Source organism: Microtus oregoni, unplaced genomic scaffold, assembly GCF_018167655.1.
Source record: "Microtus oregoni isolate MIOR12 unplaced genomic scaffold, Mior012 000037F_ref0000500, whole genome shotgun sequence".
Taxonomy (NCBI): domain Eukaryota; kingdom Metazoa; phylum Chordata; class Mammalia; order Rodentia; family Cricetidae; genus Microtus; species Microtus oregoni.
In genome coordinates, this window is record NW_024543096.1 from 20485192 (window position 1) to 20511631 (window position 26440).

At 37.9% G+C, this 26440-nt stretch overlaps 1 protein-coding gene across 1 annotated transcript in view; it reads right to left on the bottom strand.

The window, feature by feature from the left end:
- The window catches only part of Scn7a (sodium voltage-gated channel alpha subunit 7), a 64242-nt gene extending 47099 nt beyond the window's left edge, over positions 1-17143 (bottom strand). The window contains exon 1 of the mRNA XM_041631544.1: positions 16957-17143. The gene's annotated coding sequence lies outside the window, so the exon portion shown is untranslated. The remainder of the gene's footprint in view (positions 1-16956) is intronic.
- Positions 17144-26440: the final 9297 nt, after the last annotated feature.

The window sequence follows — 26440 nt, forward strand, 5'->3', positions numbered from 1 at the left end:
TAGACACACTTTACTGAAACCTCAAGATTCAAGTTGCCAGTCCATTTTCTTATTGCACAGTCCAAATATAACCTACCTTTTCTGTATGTTTTTTGGTAAAATAATACAATAATTCATTGTTTTATTAGCTAACAGAGAACATCAGTAAAATTCTCCGTATTTGGGATCCTTCATATATATGCAACTTAAAATGCTACAAGATTAAATCAGATAGCAGAAACCTTGAACCACCTTGTAGCCTTTATTGGGACTCATTGTCTCCCTCCTCACAGCAACTTATCCCTGATGACGTTTTTATCAGTGAATCAGACACTGAAAGAAACTATACCAAATTGTTGACTAGAGAAACAAATGGACAGCAGGCATTTGTCTTCTATGCACTGCAAAGCAATGCAAACATTTGTCAAATGGAACTGGCAGGCCTCTGACTTTTAGACGGTAGAGTGCAGACTGAATTATTAATCATTTAAACATAATTCAGTAAAAGCATTTCTGTGGGAAATTTATACAATATGCTCCAGGCACTATGCTTTCTGTTGAGCTATCTTAATACAGCATCAATGCCTAAGAAAACAAAGATTAATAGTTAATCTGTCCATTAGATGGCCTTTCTAAAAAATTGAATAGCTAGAGTCAGCTTTGGGAGATAATAATAATATCACATTCAACTCACAGCTGCACTCTTGACAAGCTGTAGTTGTATAACATTTTAGACTGTTCATTAAAATGGAATCCTTTTCTCTGAGAATCAGAAAGGGTGTGGAGTATATTCTCACAGAAAAAAAAACAAGTTCTTGAATTTAAAATTTAATAAGGACAAATTTATCAAAATATTATAGTGACCATAATTACGGACACTCATGCTGAATGACTATCATTTTGAGATAAGACTGTTAACTTATTTCATTTTCGTTCATAGTTTTCTTGTGAGTATCATTTTACAGAAGAGTGGGTGTGTCTTGGTCTCTTACATGACTGCCGCATTACGGTACAGCTGGGGAATTGATGAAGACCAATGCTAATTCAGTTGTGCTTAGATCTACATTTGGGTGAGCTTAAATGAAATCACAAATAAGGACAGGAGTACAAGAGGTTGCTATCATATAATCCACTTGCACGAATTTGCACTTGGACTTAGGGAATTTGCAGTTCTGTCATGGTAAAAGATTCCCTGAACAAGTGAAAAGGAAGAACTAGATAATTGGGAGAACAATTTGCCTGGTTTCATATAGTTACCAGTAACTATGTGCTTGGGGGAAATCAACCACATGCACCAGTTTAAGGTTTTGCTCTTAGATTGGCAGGAACTTGGGCAATCCATTTCTGCAGGAGGAAGAAGTTTTTGCAGCACTTTTTGGCAGTTTGGGGGACACAGCAGCGACAGCGCCAGGTTTGGTGTCCAACACTCTGTGTTTCACATCTCGAAGCTGCAGTATTATGCACGCTCACTGAAGCGGCTTAGCCTATTGATATCAGCTGTGGACTTAGCCAGGACTTATTCCCCTCATAGATGTAAGTAAGAATATTTAAAGTTGGTTTTTAATCTAGCAAGCAATTTTATATTTCTCGGTGCTACTCTTGTTATTACCATTAAACATAATTTTAAGCTTTGGCGGGTTGTAGATCTATAGATATTGAGACATGGCTTTCAAATTGGAGCAGAAAATTGAAGTTCAAAGAATGATTATGGAAAATGATTTTTTTTCCAGTATTTTTGCTGACAGAGGCCATTTTCCCTGTCAATCATCTTATATCAATTTTATTCCTCCACCAGTTGTGTTTTCATCTTTCCTTGCTGGTCACAATACCATTAAAGATTTGGTACTATGGGAAAAATTTCACGTGGTCCTGGCTTTACTCTTTTTGTTCAATATTGGGAAGGTTGGATATTTGCTATATTTTTACTATGTCAACTGGGAGAGTTCTGTGTAGTTTTGGGGTGCTTTCTCTTTGCATTTTCCAAGCTTGGAGAAGCAACTGTGGCAAGATGCAGAACTGAGAAACTGCCATTTTACTTGGTTCCAGCACTTTTACAACCAGATCCATTTCCGGATGGCTTAATTATTTGAATGGAAAACTAAGGTGTAAATTTAAAATCTTGAAAGGATTCTGAAAGTAAGCGTGTATGCATTTTAAACAAAAATTTAAAATAGAGAGACTGGAAAAGAGTCTCAGCATCTCAAGTGCTTGTTAATCAAGTGTGAAGACAGTTCAGATCCCCACAGGAACGATGGCTTTCCTCTAATTGCAGTGCTGGTCTAGAAAAATATGCAATCTCTAGGTTCAGTGAGAGGCCCCCTCTTGGTAAATAAAGTGAGAGCATTCTAGGATAACACTCAATATCAACTTCTAGGAATACACATGAATATAATTCATATATATGTGTACTCACACACATGCAAACACGCATGCATGTGGACATATCCATGCCATGTAATAAAATAAATATGCATAACAGAAGTCCTGAGTTCACAGGGTTTTTACTCACATTCAGAGACACATCCTAGGGGAACACTCGGTAACATAAGTTAATAAATAAATATGCATAAAAGAAGTCCTGGTTTCACGGGGTGTTTACTCACGTTCAGAAACACATCCTAAGGAACTCTTGGCAGCATAAGTTGTTGCAACATTTCCATGTAGGACTCTGGGTTGGGATGTCTCAGATGTAGCCCTCCAAACTATATAGTGCACTCATAGATAGGATTCCTATAAATTATTATGCTTTGCAAACCACAGTAGATCTTTTTATAATTAATTAAAAACAAAAATATGTGGCAGCTAAGAGATAATGTTCTCTCTAATACCCTTTAAAAAGACTAAACCCTAATAGTTGACATCTGGGTACAGGCTAGAGGCTGTGATGGGGGTTATAAAATTTGGCTGAAAGCGATTACTATTATTTATGATTTTATGGAATATGGGAAATATTTCAAGTATTAGGAGAATATGATAATACTCTTAGGATTTTTGACTTCTCAACTTTGTGATACATCTAAAAACTTCCAAAAGTGGAAATTCAGTGAGAAATTGTAAATATAAATCTGCATACTGATAAAGATAAGTAAGTTTTATTTATGTGCATGTGTTTTATGTACAAATCTGCATATATAAATATTAGAACAAGTGCATGTATAGTATATGATTTTACAGATGACTGAAACCAGGGTCTAACAAAGGATTGTGTGTGGGAAAAATGGATGAAATTCTTTTTCTTACTTTATAAAATGCGTGTCTTTTTCTGCGTGTTTATGTGCTTAAGTATGTACCCACATGCCTGTGTGAGATGTGTGTGAATTTGGTGTGTGTTCATGTGTCTGTGGGTGATGTATGTATGTGTCTGCACTTGTGTGTGCAAGTGCTGGTGCTTGTGTGGGTGTGTATGGACATCAGAAGATGATGTTCGTTTTGCCCAAATGCATTTCTGTGTACCACATGTGTACCGTAACCACAGAGGAAAGAAGAGGGCTCTGACTCCCCTCTAATTGGAGTTACAGACTATTGTGAACTGCCATGTGGGTACTGGAAATTAAACCTGGGTTCTCTAGAAGAATATCCCATGCTCTTAACCACTGACCCATCTCTCCAGCCCTGTATTATTACTATTATTTTAAAATAGCATTTATGCACTTGTAAATGATTATGAAATTTATAAAACACACATCCTTTGTCTTTGATCTTAGACAAGATACTTCACATCTTGATGTGTTGGTTTTCTCAACTATAAAGTGGAAATGATAAAAGTGAGGATAATGTTAGCAATGGTAAGAAATATAAAGCATTTAGGACAACACCTTTCAGGTGTTATACACTACCCTAGTTATTATATCCTTTATTATTACTTTATTTTTTAAAGAGTAGTCTTTTATACCTATTAATCTTTGTCAACCAAACAATCATCTAATATGTTGAAATTTATAAAGACATATTCAGAAGAGAGTGTAAGTCCTTACAGGTAACCAATAATATTGGTTACATTAAATTATAGTGATCAACTGTAATACAAAGACATTCTTGAAGAATTTCCAAAACGCGGTGAGCTTTCTTCTACTTTATTTATATTACTTCTCTGATTGGGCTTTGAGCTTATTACTATTTTCATAGTGTTTGCTTCTGTTTCCTCTTCTAACAATTGCCTCTATCTCAATACAATTGAATATGATGATGGAAATAACAAGCTATAAAAAGCAGCCTGTGATAGCCAGTGAAATGGTCAACCATATTATCAATGTTTTGACTCTTTATATTCCCTTCCTTCCTGTGTTCAGCCACACCCAGTGCTTTATTATTTTCTTGTAACGTGCTCAGCTTGAAGGCTTGAAATGGATAGAGGATGAGCCTGGTCTATATATAAATCATTGCATACATCTCTCTAGGTTTGAAGTTCCTCGTCAGATTTAGAAGGAGCAAATGATTCTGCAAGCATAATCTAAATTTGTCACAATTATGCCTTAATGGCTGTAAGTCTCAAGGGTAGAAAACCTTTCATGTGGGGATACTGAAAGAATCCAGTTGCTCAGACCTACATCTAACAGGAAATGGTCACACCCATCTGCTAGAACAGAATTTCTGCTTCCGAAGTTGGCTGGTGTTCACTCCATCACTGCACACTTAGTTGGCACTCTTGTCTTCTTGTGGCTTCAGCTCCTTAATGCTACTTTAACTTTCTTTATTTCAATTCTTGTACTTGCTCCTGAGAGTAAGTACTTTATTTTGTTTTATTCTGTTTTTAACATAAGCCACTGATGATATACTTACAGCTCTTATTTTTCTCTAGGGTTCCTTGAAATTCAGCAAATTTTGGCTAATGCTTCCAACTTAACTTCCTGGACAATAATTAACTTAATCACACTGGGAACAAATGTGGTTCACATTTCCTGGCTTCATGTTTCCAGATTGCTTACATCTGTTATTAATTATTTCTTTCGCCTTACCCTACTCTAACTTCATGGAACACATCATTGAAATAGAACATCTCATAGAGAATATTTGAAAATAAAGGAAGGTGTCTACAATAGAATCTTGTTCACTTTAAAAGAACAAAATGATTTTTGCACAAGTTCTCACTAAGTAGCCCAGGTTGGCCTTGAAATTGCAGTATTTCTATTTTAGGTTCCATAGGTCTGCTGTTACATGTGCTTGCTACCAGGCATGGCCCTTACCTTTTATTATTATACTGCAATATTTCTGGATACATTAAAGGTTTCCAGCCTTTTCAAAAGACTGTTCATCAATTTAATAATCCTAAGTGACACTAAAATTAGAATACTGTCATATACTTTATATATTATTTTTTTAAATTATACCCATAAAGGAAACCAAAGGAAACAAGCCTCATTTCCACGCGGAGCAGCCAAGAGACAGGCCTGGAACTCAGACCTGGACAGCTGCATGATCTTTTCCCAGGCACTCATTCTACATGAGGTCATAAAGGGAGGAAAGACCCATCAGCCAGTATGCTAGCAGTTGCTGGTCTAGTAGATTCTGGTGATGGGACCAGGTAGGTTCCCCAAGTACTCTCTGGATATTTCTTCATTCTTGCCACATTCTATACCCATAAGCCTGCAGGGCTCCCATCTTCTGTCCATACTTAGCATTCTGCATAAATTAGAAATTATTTCTACTGTTTGCAATCACCGAATCTAATAGGTATTTTTTTTAACTCTTCATGACCCATGTTAACTTGATATGGACACAAAACCTTCAGCAACGTGCCGTCAATGTAAGGTTTTTAGTTTGTGTTTCAGAAAGCCTGTCACCTCTGAGAGGACAAACTGAAAGTTTCGGCATGTGCACTGTGGAATGACACAGACCCATCAGCATTGCTGAAGAGAATATTAGCTCCTGAATGACTTCAGAATTCTCCATGGCCTATCTATCAAGAATGAAGAAACAGTGGTCCAAACCAGACCAGCTCTGGGTGAGGTGAATCTGATGCGTACTGCAGACAAAAAGATACATTGATAACCATGCTCTTCTCAAACGTCTTCCCACATCTCTACAGCACATACATCACTAGATTGCTTCTTGTTTTCATCTCGATAAGCATACCAAATAAGAGGAATCAACCATAAGCCAATGTCAATGAATGAAATAACTAAGAACACCTGGGTCCATAAGATTCACATTCTTTTCTCCTATTTAGGTATCCACTTTCACTCAGCTGCAGTTCCTCCTTCTCTGAGTACTGGGTTGAGGGTGACCTTCTCAGAGTGATGTTCAGGGAACAGAAGATGTGGACATTAAAGCCTTGAAGCTTGAAATTAAACACATGGGGACCTCCTCCATCTTACCCCATGACTAATATTTGTCTAGTTTATTTGCCACTTTATCCTTTTGCTTCTATTCTCTCCTCTTCTTCTTAGGGAGTCCTAATTTACCTTCAAATAGTACAGCCAAAAGTTCTCAGTAGCTGGTGATAGTTTGACTGTACCCCAGCTGTGGAAGAAAGCTATCAACAACACCCTCTTTCATTTGCCACAAGAACCTGATTTAGATGATGAATTAAATGTCCACTCAATCACTTGGTCAATGATAGGCTTCTCCAAACTCAGCTCACAAGGTTAAGTCAGCTTCAGTGGCATTCTCTGCCCCACAATTGCTGTTTGATCCTCTCAGAGACAATGAAGGACAAGAATAAAATGGAATGTTGCAGTCAATGTTTTCTTTCTTATTCCTAATTTCACGCCTATTTTTTTCAGGTTGAAATCTAGAGCAGAATCTGCAATAAAGCAGCCAAGCAGAGCAGCTAAAATCTCCAGAGATTTTTTAGGTTACCACCCAATGCCTCTTCATGCATATTGCTATTTTGGGGAATTTAATGTACTGAATGTAAATAATTAATCAGCAAACTCATGGGAATGGGGGAAAATCACCAAGAAACAAAGGTTTAGATTAGTTTGACAGAGAAGTGTCCTACATACCACTTGTATGCATCTTATACGGATATACATGTGACCATTTCCAGGAAACTTGCAAAAAGTTTTTGATCAGCAAATAAGGATATAGGGCACAGCAAAGAATCACACAAATGAAGAATAAGGAAAAAGAAAACCACAGAGTGAGTGCATCAATTAAAGGTGGATGCTTAGATGCCAATTTCATGCAGCATAATATTATAAAACTATTTCTCATTTAATAGTTGTCAAACTATTTTGGATGGGTAGTGTTAAGCACCAGACACTGGCAATGCATCAAGCTATTACTCCAGTGCCATTCAAATAATTGTTTTTTTTTAAACAATGAGAATTATAAGTTACCATAATATGTTAAACTAGATTTACTCCAGACACTGGCATAGGTGAAAGTCAGAGGGAAGCAAGCATTGAATAGGTTATAAATTTTTGAGAATACAGGAAGCTAACTGCTAATCAATTTAGCCATTTAATGGCCAATTTAGACTGACATCTTCTTTGGTTGTGGCTGCCTTGTTGCACTTAGTAGATGCATCATAGCTTATATTTCATCTTCGCTGCCTTCCAGGATGACTCGCAGCTGCACCCGCTGGTACATTCTTTCCTCTCGAATCTCTCTGACCAGAATCCATTTTCTCCACAGAGTATAGCCAAGTGATCATATTCAGGGCACCGATCTTTTCTCGTTTTTAAATGGGACTCTATGAAATATAGAATCATTGATTTTTGAAAGCAGATGCTTACAAGGAAAGATGATTGAAGTTAATAAGATTTTGAGAAGCCTGAATGAAATTAACATAATCAATAATTTTAATGGTGAAACTCTATAGAGATATAATGGAGACTTATCTCAGTGAACGGTCTTTGACTGGCATATGCAGGAAGGCACTGTGATACACTTGAGATCAGAGTATGAACTTCCTTTTTTCTTTACGGTAACACAATTTGCAGTCAGTATGTATTGCCAAAATTTAGACATTGAAATGTCAAACTGTGAAATTTTCAGACTAAAGGATAACTTGACTGAGATTACTTCCATTTGGTGTTTTCCTTTGCGTTGATTCTGGGCTGGTTACTGCAGGTAACTGATGCTCAGTCTGTAACTTGTCCCTCACAGACAATCCATCTAGCCTGACCTATAGACTTTGCCGCATTGTCTTAGGACCTACTCTTTTTGCAGCTGTTCTGTAACCAGGTCAAGTAATTTTAGCTTTAGATTCTACTTTTCAGTATAACCCCCAATTCTGGCTCAATTCTTTCACTCTGACAGTTTTAGCCAACACACTTTTTTTTTCTATTTTTATAGATTATTTGGGAATCTCACATCAAGCTTCCCGATTGTGCTCAACTCCCAATCTTCCCAGGTTCAACCCTCTCTTCTGTCCCCTGCACCAAGTCCATTTTGAGTGATCCATATATTCACTGCAGCATGGTAAAATTCCTAGTGGCTAGCACCCAAGTGAGGATGAGTCTTTCTCCCCATGCACCTATCCCAAATGTCATTAGATGAAGAAATTCATGCAGTGGCCAGAGTAGGGCTGGGCTAGTTCTCTTGCACCCACATCACCACATGCAGGGCAGTGCTCTGGACCCATGAGAGACAGTTCCAAAGCTCAGTGTCCATGCTACCATCGATGCTGCCTCGTGGCAGGACCAGTTTTGCACTGGCGGGCGATTGGATTCTGTAGCTCTCCAACAAAGGGCGGGACCAGCTCTCCCACTAGCCAACATACTCTGAGGAAGTGTCATCTTGGGAAATTAAAATATGAATAAAAAACTTTTTTGAAGAATGTAAGAATACACTAATATATTTTTAAAGTTTGTTTTATATTGAATTAACAATTATTTTAGGGTACAATGCAATATTAACACAGAATATATTCTGTAATGATTTAATCAAGCTAAGCAGCATATCCACCACTTCTTATAGGTGCTCATAGTAGCGAGAATGTTTACCATATAATCTTTTAGCAATTATGAAATATATATACACAGAAATATTTTTGATTGCAATTACTGTACCATAGGGCAAACCTTTGGAACATTCTTCCTGCCTTACTGAAATTTTGAAAGCTTTATCCAACATCATTACTCCTGCAATCCACAATCCCATCCTCAGGTAATCATCATATTCACTCTAATTCTAGGAGTCAAACTATTTTAAATTCCACATTGTCTTATCATTTTGTATTTTATTATTTCCCTTAGAAGCCTGTTTATTTTCTAATGAGAGACAGAAATGGAAAGACCTGTATGGGACCAGAGGTGGGAAGAAACTGGGAGGATAGAAGAAGTGAAAATAGTAATCAGGATACATTAGGTGATAAAAAAATCCATTGCAATGGAAAGAAAAAAATTCTTCATATAAATAATCCTGGAATATGGCTAGTTCTCAGTATCTGTGTGTTAAACACTGAGGGATTCTACCAAAGACAGAGAAAAATCATTCATGAAAATCACTATATATTGCTTTAAAATATATAAATATTTTCTCATTATGCTGTGAACAACACTGTATTATATGCTGTACATACATACAGTGGTAATATATTATATGTTGTATTATGCAGTGACATATATATGTGTATATATATATTTATATATATATACATATATATGTATATATATATATACACAGTTGCACTATATAAGATGTTGTATCCACACAGTGAACTCTATTATATGTTGTACATATAGAGTGGCACACAGATACACACACACACACACTTATGCACACACACACACACACACACACACACCATGGCACAATATTACACGTTGCTATATACACCAGCATTATATTATATGTTGTATATGTACAGCGACATTATATTAGATTTTATATATATGCAGTGGTATCATATTATATGCTGTATATTACAGTGCCTCTATATTATATGTTGTATATATAGAGTGACACTATAATATATATTGTAGGTAGTCTAGGAATGACATGATATAGATGGGGAAAGATGCATAGATAAATGAAAACATTACATGAATTGATATAAGAAATATAAAATTCTACAGATTTGGGAATCCCAAAGGGGGTCCTAGAATCAATCTTCTATGAATGGCAAGGTAACTAGATTTATTTTCTATTAGTTATGTTAATGTTGCATAATATATCCCAGGTTCATCCACAGTGCAATGAATAGTGCATATAAAAACTGAAATCAGAATCTTTAAGAGATTGTCAGCATGAACTTATTAATTGTACCATTATTTACCACAGTAAATACAGAATGATACAGAAGCAGCCTCAGTATCTATCAATAGAAGAGTGAATAAAGCAAATATATAAATTTCAGTCTAAAGAGGAAGGAAACTCAGTTATGTGTACGTCCTTTCTTGTTTGATTATAATTCAGGATTTTCTATGAATTGCAAACTACAAATGATGGCCTAATATGTGAAGGAATGTCAGCAAATTCTAAAGTAAAGAGTCCATCACAGTTTTAAGAGAATATTAACCTTAGTCTGGAACTAGTTTTTTGTTTCTCAAGACAGTGTTACTCTGTGTAGCCCTGGGTGCTGTGGAATAATTCTTTGGTATACTGTAAATATTTGTTACTTGAATTGGTTCAATAAAAAGCTGACAGGTTGGTAGACAGGCCAAGAAATATAGGTGGGACAACCAAACTAATGAGGCTGAGATGAAGAGGGTGAAGTCAGAAGAAGTCATCAGACACAGAGGAAGCAGGATATGTAGAAAATGAGGTAACAAGCCAAGAGCCAAATGGCAGAGGGTAGATAAGAAACATGGGATAATTTAAATGTAAGAGTTAGGTAGTAATACACTTGAGCTATTAGCCAATCATTTACATTTAATATTAAGTTTCTGAGCAGTTATTTGGAAGCATTGCTGGGATTGAAAAAAATCTGCCTAGACCTGGCTGTACCGAAACTCACTCTATAGAACAGGATAGCTTCAAACTCAGATATTCACCTGCCTCCGCCTTCTGAGTATTGGGAATCAAAGTGTGTTCCTCCGTTACCCAGCTATAATGCGTCAATTTTATAATCAGGATAGATAGTCTTTGAATATGCCTTGAACAAAGGAAGGAGGGATTAATGTCATCCACAGTCTGAGTAGCAGGGTCAAGTTAATTATAAGAGCCCACAGGATAAAAACTTGAGATCACTACCAGTGCCAGATGTGGGAAACAACGCTAAGAATTATTGCTCAAAAAGGTGCCAGAAACCCCTAAAGCAAAATAGATTATATTACTCTTGATGGCACACTAGAATACATGGTAAAAAACTATTGTAAAACAACACATACTTTGGTTGTAGAACACAGAAAAATCAATGTCAAAATGAAGTGAAAGCTTCCTCTCTGCCAAACAGAAGATGTTTGATAGGCATGTGGTAGAGAAAGTCATTAGGAGTAGTCACGGTATCAAAGAAAATGGCACTATTAGGAGGTGTGGCCTTGTTGGAGTAGGTATTGTCATGTTGGATGAAATGTGTCATTGTAGAGGCAGATTTTGAGATCTCATATACGATCAAGTCACCCCCAGTGCCCCAGAACTGCCTCTTAACTCCAATACCATGTCTGTCTGTATGCCACCATGACACACCATGATAATGGACTGAAAATGAAACTACCCCAACTAAATGCTTTTTTTTTTTTTTTTTTTTGGTTTTTCGAGACAGGGTTTCTCTGTGGCTTTGGAGCCTGTCCTGGAACTAGCTCTGTAGACCAGGCTGGTCTCGAACTCACAGAGATCCGCCTGCCTCTGCCTCCCGAGTGCTGGGATTAAAGGCGTGCGCCACCATCGCCCGGCCTAAATGCTTTTTATTTGTAAGAGTTTTTTTTTTTTATATAAAATCATACTGTCTCTTCATCGCAGTTGATACCCTAACACAGAAGTTTTTTTCCCAGTGGTAGATTTTGAATGCTATAATGTTGACCTAACTGGCAAGATCTACCTATGGGTACAATAGTGGAGACTATTACAGAGTAACAATTCTTTATTGTTAGATTATGGGTTTGGTCCACAAGAGGGGAGGCATACCTGATACCAGAGATTCCCATGTCTAATGGGGAGATCATATACCCTAGGAGAACACTTACTACTATTGTTTGCTAGATAGATGTGATATAAAACTTTCTAAATATTGAATCTTGTGACTATAGATAGATGTAACTCTCATCCTGGATCAGAGAACTGGCTTGCTTCTCCAGCAAATAATATTGAATACAGAGACCCAGGGTTGCTCAAGCTTCGGACAGAATAAGTAAATAAACGATGACTATCTATGACCAGAATACCCTGAATATATTCTGTGTCACTTGAGAATAAATGACTAAATAAAACATTCACATCACCCCTTCCAAAGCTCAGGAACATCACAGAACGGACGAAAAGAATCTTAGGACCAGATGATGTAGAACAGGACTGTAAGACTCCCTATGGTTATGAGAGGGTCACTGAAATCAGGAATTTTCTTCTCTTTTTTTTCTTGAGACAGGGTTTCTCTGTGGCTTTGTAACTTGTCTTGGAACTAGGTCTTGTAGACGAGGCTGGCCTTGAACTCACAGAGATCTGCCTGCCTCTGCCTCCAGAGTGCTGGGATTAAAGGCGTGTGTCACCACCACCCAGCTGAAATCAGGAACTCTTAGCAGGTATAGTTTCCTGCGCTGGGGTTCACAAGACAGGGCTTGTAAACATTCAGTCACAGATGTTACATCCATCAGATGAAAATATTCTCCTCAACCTCAAAGAAGCTATCATTTACTGTTGTGCATGAGAGATTTTACTTAGCTGGTATTGCATCACCCAAGAAATATAGAAGAGGAAAAATGTAGAGAAATTTAGAATTATTTCTACAAGTTAATTTCATGGAAAGAAAGATACTATTGTAGCTGAGAAACTAGTGGGTGCTGCTAGGTGCTGAGAAATGGGGAAGTCTTTTTATTTTTCTCAGTGGTGTAGCTATTGGTGATTCCCCCATGCTTCAGCAGATTGCCTCACAGGCTTCCTTACAGACAGAACCTTGGTTAAAGGTGTGAGTTACAACACACACACACACACACACACACACACACACAAAATAAAATAATGATGTGAAATGATGGAAAGGGAAATTACAAGGAAGAGGGGAAATTGATGGGGAAAGGAAGAGAATAGGAGTTGCAATGGAAGGTGAGTATTCTCAAAATGGACTGTATATATTTAGGAAACTGTCAAAAACTAACTTTATTTTTTTAAAGGGGGAAAATCCAAAGAAAATTAAATATGAACTAGAATGCCTGGGTGATACACTGTAAACAAGTCTGTGAAAGAAGGTGGGTTTCAACATAGTGAACTTTCAAAACTATCCAGACAGTGGAATTAAGGGAGGACCCTGGGTACCAGAATGAACGCCGCTTCAGTTGATTAACATCCATTTGGACTTTTCTATGCCAATTACACGGTTCCCTATAAAGGTCTCCCACTGAGATAGTGAAAACTCTCATTCCGTGCTTGTTTGGTCTACAAAACAAGTATGCTGGGAAAAGCCAAAAGCTTTCAGAAACAAATATTCTTACAAGCCTCGTCTGTCGGACCCTCGGCCAGAAGAAGCTGGCCAGAGGCCACTTACGACCTCAAGGAGGAGGAATGCATTCTTGTCTCTGTTAGAGAAATACAAAGGGAATCCAGTAATGAATGGAGCTTACACAGTACCCAGGAACCCTAAGACCTTTTGGACAAGAGTTTTAAATGCCACTAGATCTACAAAATGCTCTTCTTAGAACCAGAACTGTGACATTTCCTGAAGGCCTGACGGCCTTTGGGAATAGCCTCTTTACTTCTCTTTACAATTCCCTAGTCTGATCTTCTAGGATCCACGAGTCCCCAAAAGCCTCTCTAGGTTTTCAAACATGAAAACAACTAAACACAATGGATGCCTAGCCTTCTCAAATTGGAGAGCAATAACAGAGAAACTTTTAAAACAACTTTGGCAAATGACCATAAATTAGTTTCTAATTTCACTTTGCATCGAGCAAAACCATGACTATAAAGGGCTATAAGGTCAAGAGAAGATAGTAGCCATGGACCAGAGCCGGGGTTGCAACCTGTAACTATATCACCCAAGAAATACAGAAGAGGACTGAGGCAGAGAAAATGAGACTTATTTCCACAAGTTAATCAGTGGTGCAGGCCATGTGGACTCTGGGAAGACTGAAAGGGAGAGGGTACAGAACTAGAAGTTTTCCTCTCTGCATTTCAAGTACAAAGTATGGAATATTCCACTGGACACTGATAATTCATCCAGGATTATGATTCCCAAAGAATCAACATCTAATGTTCTAGGCTAAAAGCAAATGTCTTAATTATAAAAATAATTATAGAAATAAGCTCCCCCTCTCACATTATCACAAAGAAATATTTTACTTGGTCTAATTAAGAAAAGATCATATTCTTCTTCTGACTTTTCATGGTATTTATATGATGGTTGTTGTGGATATTTCTCGGTTGTGTTAAATCTTTTTCCCCAGTTAAATTATATTCTCCATATACTTATGTGGCATCACATTTTTTCCTTATGACCCAGGATGAACCATCATATGGCAACATTCTCCTCAAAGCCAAAGGCTCCATCGTTCATTGTTTGGGAGGTGAGACTTTTTGTAGTTGATATTAAATTGCAGAGGAGGTGCAGAAGAGAAGAGTACAATAAGGCAAGGGAAATGATGTCTGTTTCTACAAATTAATTTCACATGAGAAAAAAATGGCATCTTTGGACAGCCAGTGGAGGGGGAGAGGAGTAGTAGATAGTCTCACAGTGATTCACTCTGATATCAGCTCATGGAAATAAAAGGTCACACTCACAGAAATACAACAACAATGAAAGAAATAGAAGCCACGAATTTGTGAGAGAGCAATGGGGTGGGGAAAAGCAGTACAGTGAAAAATGGGGTAAACCAAGGGGTAAAATGATATGACAGTATTATAATTTCAAAAATTAAAAGTGTTTCTTTAAAAGAATGTCTCTTTGGCACTAATGTTTCTGCCATAAGCTTTGAAGACAAAGTTTAAGGAGTGGAGAGAGACTTGGGGGTGAATCTCCGAGTACTGCTCTGCCATCTAGAGCTTATTCCAGTGAGGTCTAGAGTTGGGAACATTAGCATAATTTGTATCCAAGGAAAGGTTGGGCGAATGGTTGACTCTACATTTCTACTCTGATGAGACATGACTTCACCTCCTTTTGACAAATTCACTCACAGTATATATCAACTACCTTGTCCATGCTATCACATGAGAATCAGGAGACACAATGTCCAGTTGCCAAGTGTTTACTTCTTCCTTTAGTTCTACAGGTGAGACTGACAAGCTACAACAGGGCACAGGTTCTCACTATGTTATCCAAGGCTTGCAAGCCTCTTTTCAAGAGCCTCATGGGCAATTTCAGTTGATGCTATTATTTAAAAAACATCCACACGTAAAGGGGAGGCTCATGGTACCCCTTGGTGTCCTGCAAGGCTTGATGGATTTCTGTAGCTGAGGGTTTTATGCCTAACCTTGACTACATCCATATTAATGGCTACAGCAAATCAATTCCCCACCATCTATTTATTATGCTTGATTACTTTAACCCAGAAAACAAAAGTACACAGCAAAAGCAAAATTTTAAACTGAAAAGAGAAAAAGTAGGAATCCCCAAGGCTGTTACAGTACGACTGGCTCTCATTTGCAAAGGGTCGACTCTCACAGGTCATAACACACTTCCAGGTTTACCCTTGCTGAGAGAGAGACATACTTGACTTTCACTCACTCTCATCATTCTAGAAAGACGTGTCCAAAGACTCCCTTTTCCCATAGTACTGCACTTCAAATGAGAAACACTAGTGAAGAAGAGAAGAACACAGATAAACTCCTTTTGTAACCAGCAGTTACACATACGATTATTTTCCTAAAACAAGCCATATTGTCTTTATTCGTCCTTTGCAGAAATTTGTGGTGTATCATTTACAAAACAGGAGAACAAACTGCAATTAAGTTAAATATTAGTAGCTAATTTTGTTATGCAAAATGAAAATAAAGCTTTATAGTCCTGCATCTCCAAAATTTCGTGATAGGGATTCTAGTTCCGTTATGGGGCATCTCAGTAACTCAGGAAATTATTTTTATAGTAATGAAAGCAGGAGTCAGCCGTAAAGTGAGAGGAGGGAGCCTAAAGGGAAAGGAAGAGGGCCAATACTCCTCATGGGTCTTGGCTGTGTTGGTTGCAAAAGTTGCAGTAGCCCTAGCCTTAGAGATAGCCATGGCAGGCGTGGAGCCAGAACTGTGATCACCCCACAGCAGTGCCCTCCTACTGTTCTCTAAGTTCTCCCCAAATGTCCACCAAAATACTGCCACACTTGTATTTCAGGCTTTCCCAGCCAGCATCTACATGGCACATTGACAGGGTCCATCAGCTGAGAATTCTGCATGGATTCAGCATCAGTACTGATCTGACACTGTCCCAAGTCTTAAAGATAACATGACCAGAATAACATTATCAACACTTTAATATGAAAAACAGACCCTGAAAAAAAGTGTTTGGGAAACCGAAACAATACAATGAACAAAACATAAGTCACGTTGAACCAAATATGCTAAACTCCAAGCTGTTCAAAATAAAGACATGATTTTCAGTAACATGTTTCCTCTCCTCTATTACTGATGTTTATTCCAAAGTTCTACTCTTACATGCACAAAATTAGCCAAAATACAGAGACCGAATTCCTTAACAGTATAATCGAACTCACATAACCTCCTGTAACGTCTATTTTAACCATTACATTTAGGGGTTTCTAGAAATTTTACAGTAACAGAGCATCTCTCAGCCTCAGTTTACCTGGTTGGGTGAGATAACTAACCACATACGCAGAGAAAACACCCACCTTGCAGCTGCTAGTTCTGATCTAGATTTTAACGCTCTTTCTGTTCTCTATCATTTCCCAAAGACTGATCAGAGGGTCGGCAGGTGGAGTGGGTCATAAACGCAGGGCGCAGTCATGAGCTATCCACATAGTGGAATTGTCACTACGAGAAAAAGAATGCACTTACTTCCTGCCAAATGATAATCTTCACCGGAGCCCCAGCAAGAGCCCCAGAAGCAAGGCTCCTGAGAGCTCTTTGCTCTCCTGGGCTTCTCTTTCTTCTCAGATCTCTGCTCAGGAGGTTTGTTGTGCTGTGCTCACTATCCCCAGCTGCTGCCAGCTAGATACTGAGCCACCTGGGTGGTTCCACAGTCACAGACCCAGAGACCACCTACAGACAGATACCCAACAAGCCTGGTAGCTGTTTTTGTTTCCTTTGCTTTCCCCCTCCCTTCTCTTGGCCACTCCCCCACCCTCTAGTCTGGCCAGCCTGTGACTCTAGAAGCCCAATAAGCGTGGGCGGGTGATATTGACAGAGACCCAGCTGCAGAGGCAATAACAGCTTCAGCAGTGGCTTTGCATCCTCCTGCAGCCTGGGAAGGAGCCAGGCAGACAAATGGGAGTGGGATTTAGTGAAGAGAGAGCGAGAGAAAACACTGGGCAAGGAGGTGAAGGAGTAAAGGATTCAAAGCCTGGGAGAAGAACAAGAGCTGGGTGGGGCTGACTTGTGTTTGTGTGCCCCTGGAGTGTGTGAAAAGGGGAAAGAGACGGTGGAGGACAGCAAACTCAGTGCCCTGGCTTTCAGGAAACTTTCCCTGCCATGCTTTGATTGCCAATAGAACATAATGGGCTCAATGTTAGACTGTGACAGCCTGCCAGCCTTCAGCATGGAAACCTGAACATTACTGTGGATGCTGTTCTGTGGAGGTGTGCCGCTGCTTAAGAAAGACTTGATTGGCTGAGGACACTAAGAGAGACATACATAGATCTAATCTACATGGGAAGTAGAAAAAGACAAGATCTCCTGAGTACATTGGGATTGTGGGGACCTTGGGGGAGGGCTGAAGGGGAGAGGAGAGGCAGGGAGGGGAGCAGAGAAAAATGTAGAGCTCAATAAAAATCAATAAAAAATCAATAAAAACGTCAAAAAAAAGAGAGAAAGACTTGATTGGAAGACTAAGAGCACTGTGTATTTGTGTCCCTTGCTGGCTAGTGGAATAGGAAGTGCAGAAGAAACTTATCTGTGTTTTCAAAACGTGGCATGCTCTACATCTTGGTTTGAGGAATATAGCGAAGACGTTCTAGACTGTTTTTTTTTTAAACCAGGGCAGAGATGGAAAGATTTTAACATAGCATAGACCATTCATTGTATAATCTTATTTTGTTCATATTTATCATAACGTTCTATTCAAAACTTGATCAGCATACCTTTATGAGTAAAAACATTTTATGGAATTTAACCCAGTATTATTGTCATACCTAAAAGATGGAAGTCACAATTTTGCAATGCCAAACATCCATTTGATTTTATTCCTCAAATCCGGCACATGGATTTCCAGCTTCCCCAGGTTTCATAGTGTCACAGCAAATACATTTCCTAATGCAGACAGCTTTTCTTTGGACAGTCTTCCACTCTCACCAAAGTGACTTTGTGTGTCTTTTAGTACATTCAAATATAAGGTAAGTCTAACAATGCTGATTTAAAAATTCTCAGACATAGGCAAACACCATATGGAAAGTTATTGTTGTAGAAGCACATGTGTGCGTGTGTGTGTGTGTTGTGTGTGTGTGTGTGTAAAGGGAGTTTGAATGGAATCATCCTATAATGGAGAGAAAATGCCTTCCTCAAGTATCGTAAGCTTTCATAATGCACAGTGGTGACTATGGGCTACCAATATTTAAGTTGTCCGTCAGGTTCTATAGACACAATTCCCAACTTTATAGACCAAGGTTATTTCTTTTGGTTGCCCCTCAGAATTTGATTGCAGATTTTATTTTTGAAGACACCACATACTTGAATCAGGATATGCTCTGGGACAATGGTCTTTAATCCTGCCACTTTTATTATTTTTAATAAAACGATTATTGGCCAGTAGCAAGGCAGGAAGTGTAGGTGGAGCAACCAGGCAGGAAGTAGAGGTGGGGCAATGAGAACAGGAGAATTCTGGGAAGAGGAAACGGCAGTCTGTAGTCATCACCCAGATGTAGAGGATGCAGATGAAAATGCCTCGCTGATGAAAGGTACCAAGCCACATGGCTAACACAGACAAGAATTATGGGCTAATATGTGAGAATTACTTAATACGAAGCCTGAGCTAATAGGTCAACCAGTTTATGTTAGTGTAGACCTCTGTGTATTTCTTTGGGACTGAACAGCTGCAGGATCAGGGAGGACAGAAACCTCGGTCAACAGAAATAAATCTGGTATTGACCTTGGAAGTTTTGTTCCTACTGGTTAGCTTTAATAGTGCTGGAGGGTCCTATGTAAACCCTCCGAGCTACAAGAATAACTGTCTGGGTGTCTGGGCAAGATATATATTCTTTTGTATAGTGGTACAAATGGCACAAGTGTTACTGGAATATGCAACCACTTTATGATTGGACATAGAACCCAATCCACAAGACAGAAATTATACCTGGCATTGTTAACTGGGCCCCAGACCAGTTTCCAGTTAGATCACAGAACCATAGAAGAGAACCTTTATTATTTTATCATGCCAAATGGGCATAGTAATAAACTACACTCTAAGTTCCTGTCTTTACAAACATAGATTAGTGCTTTTCTCAACCCTCATCAAAGAAATCCATGACTTACAACTACTGTTCAACGCACAGAGTATAAGAGGATTTGGAGTACTTTTCTTTAAAAGGGGGTAGGTATCATGCCCCCTCCTGCTACAGTTCAGGAATCATTATGGGAAAGGGGCAGAAATAAAAGATTCAGAAGTGGTGGACATCTGCAGTGGTATACTCTTTGTCAATATATTACAAGACTGGGATACACATGAGTGCACAGCACTGTAACTTAAATGGCAAGACTTTTACAAGATCAAGGCAACCAAAATCCAAGAACAGTTCTGGGAGGAACTCAAGAAACTTACTTCTATCTGAGAAGTGATGGAGGATTGATGGTGATTTGGAGAAACCCCCTGTAATATTGTCATGCTCATATAAGGCAGCACAGAATGGACCTACAGGATTAAGAAAAAATACAGATGACAGAGAGAAGAACATGAAATGTGAAGGGTAAGTTGTTGGAAGGGGAAAACGAGGCATTAGAGGGTAAAAAGTGAGGTGTGTACTTGCTCAAAACAAAATTTGCATGAAATTCTCCAAAAATACTAACCCCTCAATATCGCAAAGGTTAAATAAGTTTCTTGATAGGAGCATAAACAAGGACAATTCTCTATATTGTGTGAAAAGCAGGCATCTGCAAACTTGTGATCTGAAAAATCAAGTAAAATAGAAACCCTTTGTACTGGATCTATATTGCCACATGGAAACTTTTACTTGTTCTAAAACAAACACTCCGCTAACACTGTCAGATAATGGTACTATCTGAAATATTCCTACATGTAATATATTCTTAGGAATATGCTAAATCATCTTTCCATTTTTCTCAGCAAAAAGAAATGTAAAATGTAGACTCGGATATACATCTTGTTTTGGAACTTATCTTGTTAAAACACAAAATGAGCCATGTTATTATATTTTCTAAGTTACTTTTCTTCAGCATATATTAAAAATACAGAATCTGTGGACCTATGTGCTTTGCCTTATCAAAAAAAGCATACTATTTAAAACAATCCCTGACATGAGAACAGTATTTTTCTTATAGCCCCTATAAACAAAGGATGTTTCTTATAATATAAACATGTCAGTATCAGAAATGCAGCTGTATCCGGATTTCTTTTTGATCTATCTTACCACCCCAGAATTTACATATCTGTGTGTAGAAATAATCACAACAAAATATCAATTAACTCTACCAAATGCAAGTATATTCTTATTTCAAAATTATGCCTCAGACTTCACCATTCTTGTCTTCTGTAACTTCACCTGAATTTATTGGTATCCCTATGTATTTAGAACTTATTTTGTATATCTTAAAAAGTCATAAGGAAGTATATTATATCTGTTTCCCTAAAATAACTTTAAAAAATGTGTAGACATTTACAGTGTAAATGGAAATTTCCCATCTGTGCGGAGAGTTATTTACTGAAGAGGTACAGATTATCTATAAATAATAATACAAATAATGGGCATGAGAAATTCACTTTTGAGTTGCTATTCAGGGTTGTTCAGAAAAGTCCCTCAGTAGTATGTACTATTTTTGTTGTCATCGGCTGTCTCCCAGAAGTGGAACATAAGTCTCGAATGCTGGGGATATCATATACTTCAGAAACAAGACCGGGAGCTCCCTGCTGGATCTGACATGAAAGCGTTTTTGCTGAGGACTAGCTTTCACAGTCCCATAGTTGTCGCACAGGCTCCCAACTGATCGAAGCAACCAATAGTCCTACACAGGTGTGATGCCTGTGAGCTATAATAATGTCCAACATTGGAGGATAAACCTAAGAGTGCAATAGTGGCGTGCACAGCCTAGTGATAATAAACAGCTCTTTAACTGGACTTCAGACCCATCCAACAAGAAGGGAATCATGCCTGGTACTTAGACCATAGGCAGCTACAGAGGTCTTGCGCCGTCATGCCTCTGGGAGGAGAATCTACAAATACCACTTTACTAAATGAGTATAATTCATAACTGCATTATTAATGCGTATCCTTATACCAATAGGTAAATGTATGTCTCATTTGTTATCAAAGAAATGTCTCTTTTCAACAGACAGAGACCATTAGAGAAGAAATAACCAATCAAACTGAAGAGAACAAGTGACTTTTTTGTGCCTAACCCCAACTGATAAACCTATAGCACAAGTCCTGAATCCAAATCTCAGGAATCATAACAGAAGAAGGGATGGGAACATGGTAAGAGCCAGAAGAAGTTTTCTTTGAGATTTTGTCTCCTAGACATGCTAGAGAAGCTACACCCATGAAGTTTCCCCAAGATGACTGCCTGTACAAGACAGGAATCCCATCCACATCAATAGACTTGCTAACAAGGATGAGGGAAATCTCATGGGGCTCTAACCTTAGCCAAAGAACTACAGTCAATTACGGAAAGTTGAGAGTGGGAGAAATACTGCCTTGTCCAGGGAATAGTTCCCAGTTTGTTAATCCAATACCAAATGCTCAATTCTAAAATCACAAAAAAACCAAGTAATATTATAAGACCGAGAAGGTTGCAAACATATACTTAGTAATATATATATATATATATATATATATATATATATATATATTCACAGATTAAAGTAGATGCCATATATTTGAGAGGAGGGAGAGAGGGACAATGAAGGATGTATATGGTAAGATTTGGAGGGAGAAAAAGATGTGATTACATTTTAATTAAAAACACATTTTAAAAAGAGTTAATTTTTTGATAAATAGTCTCTTTTCCATCTAAACTTTTGCTGCCACTCCTAACAACCTTTACATCATGTACAAGAAAGATCCAACAGAAGACCTCTGACTTCTGTCCCTAACAGAGGATTCTTTTCTCCATACATCAGCTACTGAGTCTCAAAACCATTTTTTTGCTGCTGCCCTTAGTTGCTTTTCAAAGACTGAAGGTACCATGTGTTTGATTAGAGGATTTGGAGGATCTGAGTTGGATCTCACCTAAAGACTAACTTTCATAGTAGTAGGAGATCCTATGTAATCTGCCAAGAGAGGGAAATACCCAATAGTCCTGTCCAACAGTGTTTTCTATGAATCACAATGGTTTCGCTCAAATCTAAGTGGACTTAAAATCCTATCTCCAGGAGAGACACTGTATCTGGAACTGGAAACCTACCCAACTACTCAAGGCTAGTGAGGTCGTTGATCACAAAGGAGAACCTATTTCACACTAATCCAGCATAGTTCCTAAATACAAACTAAATATGTATCCTTATACCCTCAGATAAATATGTCTTTTAATCCTAATAAAAGAAACTTGTCTTTGTAAGAGATAGAAACAATTATAGAAAGTCACAACTCAATAAATGCAGAGAACAACCGTTTCTGGGGTTCCAAGCTCCTATAGGATACACCCACAATGCAACTCTTGCCCCTTAGGCTCAGGGAATATACTAGAAAGGGGGCGGGGAAAGCTTGCAAGAGCCAGGGAACCAGTAGTTCTGAGGTCAAATCTCCTAGAAGCATCAGGGAAATGACATCTTTGATACCTACGCAATATGTCTGACTAAATAGGTCCTGAACATAGCTACTCCCAATAGGTACTCTATTGTGGAGAAGGAAATCTTACCAGGGCCACTGTTGACAAGGAACTGTCCCCAACTAGAAACTTCTGAAAGCGGAAAACATGGTTTTCCATAGAAGTGAATTTCTTAAGTTTGGTATCCAATATGAAGTGGCAAGCTCTGTATGTAATCATATACATACTAATAAAGATATTTGGTCTTAGCAAGTTGTATGTGTGTGTATTTATGAATTTATACAAACATACAAATATTTGACAGTAACAGAGGAAAAAAGGGCATGAATCTGAGAGAGAGTAGATTGGGAGTTATATATGGAAACGGTTGGAAGGAGGAAAGGGATCAGGGAAATGATGGAGTCATATTTTTATTAAAAATAAGAAATATGCAATTATTTAAGAAATGATGATGAAAAACACCTATGGAGATGCAGAAAGTAGAACAGCTCTATATAGTTGATTGGAAAGTAAATTAGTGTAGCTATTGTGAAAAGGTGTATGGAAGTTCTCAGAATATTAAACATAATGTTATAATAGGATCTGCTATTGTTATTTCTGGGTAAAAATCCAAAGGAATTGAAATTGATACATCATGTATAATTAAGTATTACTCACAGGCTGCTTCATTTCCTAGCTGCATCACCAATGGATGAAGAAAATTAGGTATATGCACACACTAGAAAGCTACAGGCCTGTAAGAGGAGAACTTTCTGTGATGTGTAGAGCATGAACGATTGATTGTAACTCTATAGGAACTAAGCTACACCCAGAAAGATAATCACTGGAGTGATCTCATCCATATGTGGAAGCATCAACATCGACCTTAGCAATGGGTTTTGTAGAAGCTGCAGTGGGAGAGGAGGGAAACTAAAGATGCCACCCAAAGTGTGCAGGTATTTCAGCTATGCTGAAGCAATAAGCTTTGATGACACGCTGTACTATATACTAACCAAGTCAATTTCCTAATTGCCTAGAACATATTTTTAAAATTCTCACTACACACACACTGAGATGTTTATGAAGTGATGGATGTGTTAATTAGTTTGACTATTTTCACAATGCATTCAGATGCCCAAACACTGCAGTGTAACTTCACAAATGTTCTGAATTACTCTCAATTAACAATACAAGAAAGAAGCCGTTTTCTCAACATAAATTGATAGGGGTCCATTCTGCCTAGTCAGCATCCTTTTTATCCTTGTTGAGGGATGATAAAGAATACGTACTGCTTTTGGACTGTTGTCAAAAACCAGGACAATAGCTTTTAAGCGTGAATAAATTATAAATCGTACTGTACACACATGTCTTCCTGGGTGTTGGCATTTTGTCTCTTTTTATTTTGAAATGTTGGAGGTTGAATCCACATCCTCACTCATGCTATAGTGCCAAGTGCCATACCGCGGAACTACATTGCCTACCACAGAATGTATAATTCTTCAGAATTCACAAGACTTTTTACAAATGCTAATTGATTTTCAAGGTGAAATCTGAAATATCACTAGGGATGACTTCCATGGTTGAAGACTTTGCAAACAAAGCCAGTGTTGATTTCTCATCATGTTCTTTTATGTGCATAGAATTCTATAAACAATTCTATTTATAAGCTTGAGCTTCTTGGCATTGCTTCAAGAAAACCTTATCACAATCTTCAGCCATGTCCTATGTTCTGTAGTTGTTGGGATGTGGGCCTAACTAGTGAATAAGGCAGTAAAAGTTGTTTGATAGCAGAGAGAATAATGTAAACAGCCTAAATCTCAGATTCTCAGATATGAAGGGACAACCTGCTGGCAATTTTAGCTACTTGAATAGTCATATAATAGTTAGGCAGAAACTATACCATTAATCATACATTGGAAAAGATTTTAAACTAATTCCAATTTCACAGAACCCCTAGGATATATAAATAATAATCATTTTATCTCAGAGTTTCCAAAGTCTTCTAAATGTGGACAAAATCTCTAAAGAAAATTACAAGAAATATAAATTAAACATTTAAAGTTAGGAAATATATTAAACACTTGAAGGGGAAATTTCTTTTCATCTAGGATTTTTGAGCTGTTTCAAGCCTTCCTTGGCTTTATAATATTGCCTTAATCCTCAGAATCAGACTGCAGTGTACATCAGCCTGTCTGAAGCTCATGTTCAAAGTGTTTCTAACCACAATGCATTCCAGTTTCAATTACATGTCCAACAACCAGCTGCAATTACTTCCCAGACACACTTGGAAGAGACCCAAAGGACTCCAAGTGATAAAAATAAAATATAAAACATAATTGATAAGTTGCATCTTGCAACTTATTGGAAGTTCTATTTTCGTTGCCTGTGTATATGTCGAATTGTTGACATGTTCATGCCATGTACAGAAGTCATATTACATCATTAAATCTCCTAACATAACCAGTAACTTAAAGACAGCAGAGTTTGTATCTCTCAAAGAGTTAGGGTTTGAGAAGGGCCACAATGTTCCAAAGAATTGAACTTATTCAAATCTGTTGTCTCTCCTTCGGGATTATCCCTGCCTCCAGGATGTCTAATGTACCTGCAAACAAAACATCCCGATACATGATAAAACATTTCTCTTACGTGATTTGGAATTATAAGGTGATGAATTCAGGTAGGCAAGTGTAAGCAGTAGGGTTTTTATTAGTTCTGTTAAATCACTAGTTTTTCAAAATATATATTTGTTTCCATTTACTTTTATTTATTTATTTATCCCTGCATGGATGTATGTGCATGAACACACACACACACACACACACACACACACACACACACACACACCTCTGCACACCATGGTATCAGGACACAATTGGTGGGAGTCAGTTTTCTCCTTCCTGTATCTGGGTTCTGGTAACAGAATTCTTGTCATCAAGGTAGGTTGCACCTGTGCCTTCCCTTCCCACTGAGTCATTTCAGTGGATCTGTTTCCTTTTCTTCAACAACCTTATTTTGTTTAGATAAAATACCAGCCAAAAACCATTGCTATGTTAAATTTTTCAAGATTTCATGGTTAAATCTCCTAACCATATTCTCAGTGAAACTATGAAACCTCTAGAACACTAATGCCATGTATATGGATTGCAACACACCAGACTCATGACAAATGATTCAGTCAAGGAAAGCAAAGGAACACCAAGAGTTCATTATCTTCAGAAAGTGATATTGGTGAGAATCAAGTCGGGTTTCTCTTTATACAGCTATATATCTCTCTTTGAAAAAAATAATTGGTCACAGTGCAACTGGAAAAGCCAGGGTGCTACAAACGGAACATTTTTGAAGAATCTTTAGGCCACCAGAAGTTTAATCCCAATCTTCCCTGTCAACTTCTTTTGCAGTCAATTTCAAATGA